Genomic DNA, 8004 nt, shown 5'->3' on the forward strand with positions numbered 1-8004 from the left:
TGTTAATTCCTGGAGACTTGTTTTTTGCCAATGCCTTCAGTGCAGCTTGGACTTCTTCCTTCATTACCATCGGTTCCTGATCATACACTAACTACTTCCTGAAATGGCTGAACATCACCCAATTCTTTTTGGTAGTGACTCTGTGTATTCCTTCCATCTTCTTTTGATGCTTCCTGTGTGGTTTAATATTTTCCCCATCGAATCCTTCAATATTGCAACTTGAGGCTTGAATTTTTTCTTAAGTTCTTTTAGCTTGAGAAATGTCGAGCGTGTTCTTCCCTTTTGGTTTTCTATCTCCAGCTCTTTGCATGTGTCATAATAATACTTTGTCTTCTAGAGCTGCCCTTTGAAATCTTCTATTTAGCTCTTTTACTTCATCATTTCTTCCTTTTGCTTTAGCTACTGAACGTTCAAAAGCAAGTTTCAGCATCTCTTCTGACATTCATTTTGGTCTTTTCTTTCTCTCCTGTCTTTTTAATGACCTCTTGCTTTCTTCGTGTATGATGTCCTTGATGTCATTCCACAGCTCGTCGGGTCTTCAGTCATTAGCGTTCAGAGCATCAAATATATTCCTGAGATGGTCTCTAAATTCAGGTGGGATATACTCAAGGTCATAGTTTGGCTTTCGTGGACTTGTTCTGATTTTCTTCAGTTTCAACTTGAACTTATATATGAGCAATTGATGGTCTGTTCCATCCTCAGCCCCTAGCTTTGTTCTGACTGACAATATTGAGCTTTTCCTCCAACTCTTTCCACAGATGCAATTGATTTGATTCCTGTGTACTTCATTTGGTGAAGTCCATGTGTATAGTGGTCATTTATGGTGATGAAAAAAGGTATTTGCAATGAAGAAGTCATTGGTCTTGCAAAATTCTATCATCCTCTGGCATCGTTTCTGTCACCAAGGCCATATTTTCCAACTACCGATCCTTCTTCTTTGTCTCCAACTTTGGCATTCCAATCACCAGTAATTATCAGTGCATCTTGATTGCATGTTTGATCAATTTCACACTACAGAAGTTGGCAAAAATCTTCAATTTCTTCATCTTTGGCCTAGTGGTTGGTGTGTAAATTTGAATAATAGTCATATTAACTGGTCTTCCTTGTAGGCGTATGGGTATTATCCTATCATTCACAGCATTGTACTTCGGATACATCTTGAAATGTTCTTTTTGACAACGAATGCAATGCTATTCCTCTTCAAGTTGTCATTCCCTCCATAGCAGACCATATGATTGTCTGATTCAAAATGGCCAATACCAGTCCATTTCAGCTCACTAATGCCTAGGATAGCCATGTTTATGTATTCCATTTCATTTTTGATGATTTCCAGTTTTCCTAGATTCATGCTTTGCACATTCCACATTCTGATTATTAGTGGATGTTTGCGGCTGTTTCTTTTCATTTTGAGTCATGCCACATCCATAAATGAAGGTCCTGAAAGCTTGACTCCATCCATGTCATTAAGGTCGACTCCACTTTAAGGAATCAGTTCTTTCCCAGTTGTATTTTGAGTGCCTTCCAACCTGGGGGGCTCATCTTCTGGCACTACATCAGACAATGTTCCACTGCTATTCACAAGGTTTTCACCAGCTAATTCTTTTCAGAAGTAGACTGCTGGGTCCTTTCTAGTCTGTCTTAGTCTGGAAGCTCAGCTGAAATCCGTCCAACATGGGTGACCCTGTTGGTATTTGAATACCAGTGACATAGCTTCCAGCATTCCAACAACTTGCAAGTCCCCACGATACGACAAACTGACAGACTTGTGGGGGATCTTTAGTAAGTTATAATCCTCTGCCGTTTGTAGGTTAAACCTTGAAAGACACACAGATTCTGAAACCCAGCATCCCGGAGAGCTTGGCTGTACTGTACAGACAGCATTTGCCGCCTCCTCAGTACCAACCCACCCACCCAGCAGCATGAAATAAAGATATTACCCCCTGTATTCCTGCCCAGTGCTACAGCCAGCCCTCCACAAGTCCAGATGTGTATGAGGAGTCAGTGGTCTGCAATAAAGCCTGTTGCCCTAAGATGTGTCTTTGCTATGGCTACTTGGTCTCAGTTCTAGCAGGTACACCAAGCTCCAGCCTTCTCTCCTAATCTCTTCTGGTTGTCTAAGACTGGGATCTGGTTTCAGTTGTGATTTCTCATGCCCGGATCCTGTTCCATCTACCTTTGGCATCTGGAAGATGCTTCTGAAATCTCATCACTGATACCACACCATTCCAACCACAAGTGTTTGTACATCGAGACACTTCACTCCCATGCCACATACATCCTGGAAGACCATTATGCACCCTTAGAGTTAAGCACGGCAGCAGCCCAATAGGAGTTTTGGACATAGAGGGTCTGGATCAAATATAGATTTCATCGTTTCATTCATTCATTCATTCAATAAATATTTACACATACTCATTTCTAGGTACTGTTCTAGTCATTGAGGATAGGGGTCTGTATGAACAGGCACATTCTGTCTTTTTGGAGGTAACATTTTGTGGTGGGAGGAGACAGACAATAAAATAAATAATTTTTTTAAAAAGACAGTTGCCATAGAGTTGACTCTGACTCTTGGTGATACCGCAGCTGAATCCTGCTCATCTGACCTCCAGTTCTTGGGACTTGAGCTAGCAGCTTCCCTGCCAATCCTGGGGTTTGTCAGACTCCACAATCTGTGAGCCAGAGGCCTGTTGTCTGACCTGCCAATCTTGGGTTCCCCAGTCCCTGCAGCTACGTGAGCCAGGAAAAGCCTCCAGCCAGACCCATGGACTTGGGACTTTCTAGCCTCTACAACTGCGTGAGCCATTTCCTTGATATAAATCTCTCTCTCTCTCTCTACACACACACACACACACACACACACACACACACACACACGTAGATGTTTAACCAGTTTTGCTTCTCTAGAGAAACTAGGCTAAGACAGTGATCTTCAAGGAACTCTATAGCTTTAGCTTTAACATTTAGGTCTTTGATCCATTTTGAGTTAGTTTTTGTGCATGGCATGAGGTAGGGATCCTGTTTCATTTTTCTGCAAATGGATATCCAATTTTGCCAGCACCATTTGTTAGAGACTGTTTCTTCCCATTGAAAAAACTTCGAGGCTTTGTCAAAGACAAGCTTCCCATAGATGGATGGATTTACTTCTGGGTTCTTATTTCTATTCCATTGGCCTATGTGTCTATCATTGAACCAGTACCAAGCTGTTTCGATTACTGTGACTGTATAGAATATTTTGAGATTGAGAAGTGTGAGATTTCCTACTTTGTTATTCTTCTTCAATATTTTTTTAGCTAGAAAGGGCCTCTTTTCTTTCCATATAAAGTTGGAGTTTAGTATTTCCATTTCATTAAAGAATATTGTTGGGATTTGGATCAAAACTGCATGATATCTTTAGATCTATTTGGGTAATATTGCCATTTTCACAATGTTAAGTCTTCTGATCCATGAGCATGGAATGTTTTTCCACTTGTGTAGATCTCTTTTAGTTTCTTGCAGTAGTGTTTCATAGTTTTCCTTGTATATGTCTTTTATGTTCCTGGTTAGGTTTATTCCTGAGTATTTTTTTATCTTTTGGGGGGGAGTATTATAAATAGTACTGTTTTCTTAATTTCCTTTTTTGGAGTTCTCCTTGTTAGTGTAAAGGAACCCAACTGATTTTTGTGTGTTGATCTTATACCCTGCCACTTTGATGAATCCTTCTATTAGTTCCAATAACTTTCTTGTGGAGTCTCTGGGATTTTCTATGTATAGGATCATGTCATCTGTGAATAAGGACAGTTTTACTTCTTCTTTTCCAGTTTGGATACCCTTTTTTCTCTTTCTTGCCTTATTGCTCTGGCTAGGACTTCTAGTACAATATTGAATAACAGTGATGATAATGGACAACTTTGTCTCATTTCCATTCTCAAGGGGAATTCTCTTAGTCTTTCACCATTAAGAATAATGTCAGCTGTGCTGAGTTGTTTTTGTATGAGGAGTTTCTTTTCTTACAGTCGTTGTTGTTTTTGTGCTTACTGAGTCTTTTTGATTTTCCTCTATTTTATATTGGTGAGTAGATTTATTAATATTCTTTGTTGTTACTCTGAAATTTACCTTTATCCTCAGGAGTTTAAAACAGTCTGTTATATCTTGAAATCTCTTTGACTTCCTCTCCGTATGGAAGTTCTATAACTACACCATTTATTCCTCCCTTTTGTTTTGAAGTTGTCATCATTTACAGCTTAACATCTCTGGTTCCCTGTAATCAGTTTTGTGGCTTTATTTATTTTTGTAAAGTCTTTTCCTGGGTTGGTATCTGGGCAAAGCTGTTGTGTGTCTTTATCTCAGGTTGTTGTCTGATGTCATTGGTTCTCTCTCTGAAGAACTCCCTTTAATATTTCTTGTAAGTCTGGCCTGGTTTTAACAAATTCCCTTAATTTCTGCTTATCTGGAAAAATCCTAGTTTTGCTATCATTTTTGAAAGGCAGTTTTGCTGGATATATGACTCTTGGCTGGCAATTCTTTTCTTTCAGGATTTTATATATGTCATCCCATTGCCTTCTTGTCTGTGTGTTTTCTGATGAGAAATCAGCGTTTAGTCGTATTGGTGCCTCTTTTTAAGTGATATTTCTCTTTTCACCACCTGCTTTCAGACTTCATCTTTGGTTTTGTAAACTTTGATTATGATATGTCTTAATGAATTTCTATTGGGGCTATCCTATGTGGAGTTTGTTGAGCTTCTTGGATGGAAACCTCATCCTTCATGATATTTGGTAAGTTTTCTGCCAATACATTTCAAAAATTCTCTCTGTGGTTTTTTTCCTCCTTCTCTTCTGAAGTCCTATTACTCACGAATTATTCCTTTTGATGGTGTCCCACATAACTCTTAGGCTTTCTTCATTTTTCTTCATTCTTCTTTCTGATTGTTCTTCAAACAAATTAGTATCAAGGGTTTTGTCCTCTATATCACTGATTCTTTCTTCCATTGATTCAGTTCTACTTCTGTGTCCTTTCATTGAGTTATCTATTTCTATCTGTATCTATTCCTGATTTTTTTGTTTTGTTTTGATATATCAGGAGCTTTGTTTTTTCTCTTTCTCCTTAGAATGTCTTTTTTCCTTTGTATTATATTATTTGTTGTTTTGTGGTACTCGTCTATGTGTGATTTTGGTGATAATGGTTGACTGGGTGTGATTTCCTTTTACTAGTGGGTATGGTGAGTCACACTGACATGTGAGTCCTCTGTGGTTAGGCTTGTATGTCTTCCCTTACAGTATTGAGGGAGCTGGGAGAGCAAGTTCTTTTCCTGATATTGAGTAACAAATGTTGGGTAGTCAGGGTCTGCCACAGCCCCAGTGGAACTGTAAAGTCCTTTCAGGTTCATGGTAGCAGTTAGTGCTCCCTCTGGAGGTCAGGGTAGGACATCTCCGTAGCCACTGTGAAGAAGTTCTACCCAAATGGACAGGATAGGCCCTCTGTGCATGCACAAATTGGCATCTCAGTAGGTGATGGGGGATCAAGGGGTTTCAGTGCAAATGCAGACAGCCTGCAGGAACTGCCTGTATGTGGGATGTGTGACATTGCAGCCCAGTGGACATTGGATGAGGGCACTAGGATATCATGCTCATCACTTGGCAGAGGTGTAGATGGAACCTGTTGGAATGTGACAGGTGTTGCTCATGAGGTGATGTGCCTGTCTGGCCAGTCACCAGGCATGGTGCAGGTAGTGTTCTCTCTGGTCACTGGGTTATGGGTGCTGTGGGTGTGTGCTGCTGGTTGCCGGGTGGTCAGGGCAGTGGTACACGGGTTACCAGTCACCAGGCCGGTGGCACCGAAGCTGACACCACTGGTTGCTGGGCAGGGGGTGGCTCATGCTGTTTGTCACTGGGGGGGGCAGTTCAGGAGCACTTGTTGCCATTTGCTGGGTGGGTGGGGCAGTGGGGGCCGAAGGGTTGATGGAGGATTCATGATGCTGGACCAGCAGCACATAAGCACATGCCACTGGTCACGAGTCTGGTGGTGCTGGGGTGCATGCTGCCGATGGCTAGGCAGGCTGGGCGATAGAGGGGTACGGGGGTGGACAGGGGGGTGGGCAGGTGGGGTATTGTGGGGGTACACACAGTTGGTCACCAGGAAGGTGGGGAGGCGGGGAGCATGTTCGTCTGGTCACTGGCATGGGTGCTTGGGCACTCCCACTAGGCTGCAGCTGGCCATCTGGGCCTGGCCCTGACCAAAGGCAAGGAGAAGGGGGCTGCCTGGAGTCTGGCTGGATGCGGGATCTCCAGTTCCCACCCTATGGATCCACTACTCCATGGGGGCCATCTGCCCAAATGATCAGGGATCGCTGCTGGAGAGTAGTTTTGTCCCTAGTTTCTGGCTCCTTCCCTGCTCTGTAGTCACCTGCATCCCTGGAGCTCTCTTCACCTTCCTGCACTTTCCCTCCTGAATCTGGTTCATGTTCTGTTCACCTTGCTTCACTCCAGGATTGTCCACACAGTATCTCTGTCTCCTATTGGGACTTCTGTGAAATTGCCTTCCTGTGCTCCTCACCCGGGAACACTGCTCGCTTTGTCTAAAGATGACCAAGCTGTACCGGGCCATCTGGTGGGGTGTGTATGATTCGTAAATCCCCTCATTCACAGTTTTCATTCAGTTTCTCCTTCCATTTGGTGGTCAGTTTAACTCTTTATCCTTCCATTTGCTGCTCAGGTTTCCAAGATCATCATCTGTATCTGTTTCGCATTGTTCTTGGGTCTTTGCTGTAGAGGGATGGCATGGTATGTCTGACTAAGCCACTATTTTGGGCAGTCTCCTCCAGGCCTTTCTTCTGAGGCACCTCTGAGTGCACTTGAACCTCCATCCTTTTGGTTAGTAGCTTAGAGCATTAACCATTGTCACCACCCAGAGATTCCAAATAAATAAATACAGTACATAATATAATGCCAGATTCTGACAAGTGCTCTAAAGGATAGTAAAGCAAGGTAAGGGCACAGAGAATCTTAGGCGGGAGATATAGTTTTATTCGGGGCTGTCAGGGAAGGCAAGGAGAGAACCTTTGAGTACAGACTTGAGCAGGGTCAGACTGAGCCAGGAGACTCTGGGAAGGTGCTTCTGGGAAGACGGGATAGCATAATGTCCCAGGGCAGAAAAGAGCTTGGGGAGTTTGGTATGTTTGAAAACAGGAAAGATGTCCAGTTATTAAAGTTCTCTAAGCCTTAGTTCCTTCATCTATAAGATGAAGATAACATAATAGATATATTATAAGTTTGATGTGAGAAAGAAACAGGATCATGAAAAGTGCTTCAGCACTGCCTGGCTGTAGAATCTGCTCATCTTATGTTGACTATCCTTATTTCACTGCTGCTATCATTTCTCCTGTTATCATTACCATCAGCTGTCTTCTTCCCCTGTTTTATACTGTTCAAAGCACTTACCAGTACATAGAATAATTTCATCTATTGCAGAGCTGACTGTTTCATTTGCCATCTCCTTCATGACAGCAAGAATCTTATTTATTTTATCACTGTAGCCCCAGAGCTCGGCACAGGGTCACCACATAGTTCATGCTCAAGAAATACTATTTGAATAATTCAATTCTTTCTATTATTGTTATTGTCATTATTATACAACACTCAGATATTTTTCCCTTAGGCTAGTGTATCCCAAACTTGCCTGACAGAATTATCTGGAATGTTTCCCAGGCCCAGCCCACCCTGCCAAATCAGAATCTCTAGGTATCTTCTCCAGAATCTTTATTTTACAACAAGGCCCCTAGTGATTTGGGTGCTAGACTTGCTACTCAAAATGTGTTTATTGCACCAAGGAGCCTGTTAGAAATGTAGAATCTCAGGTGCCACCCAGAATAGAATGAGAATCTGCATTTTAACAAGATCACGAGGGGGAGCCACATGCAGGCTGCCTTAAGCTGTATTCTCAGAGTTTCCAAACCTAGCTGATGACCAGAATTACTTGGTAGAACCAAAGTAAAGTCTAGGAACATATTTCTCCTGATTCTGTGGGTGACTC

The sequence above is a fragment of the Trichechus manatus genome, unplaced genomic scaffold (genome assembly GCF_000243295.1).
Source record: "Trichechus manatus latirostris isolate Lorelei unplaced genomic scaffold, TriManLat1.0 scaffold00018, whole genome shotgun sequence".
Classification (NCBI taxonomy): Eukaryota; Metazoa; Chordata; class Mammalia; order Sirenia; family Trichechidae; genus Trichechus; species Trichechus manatus.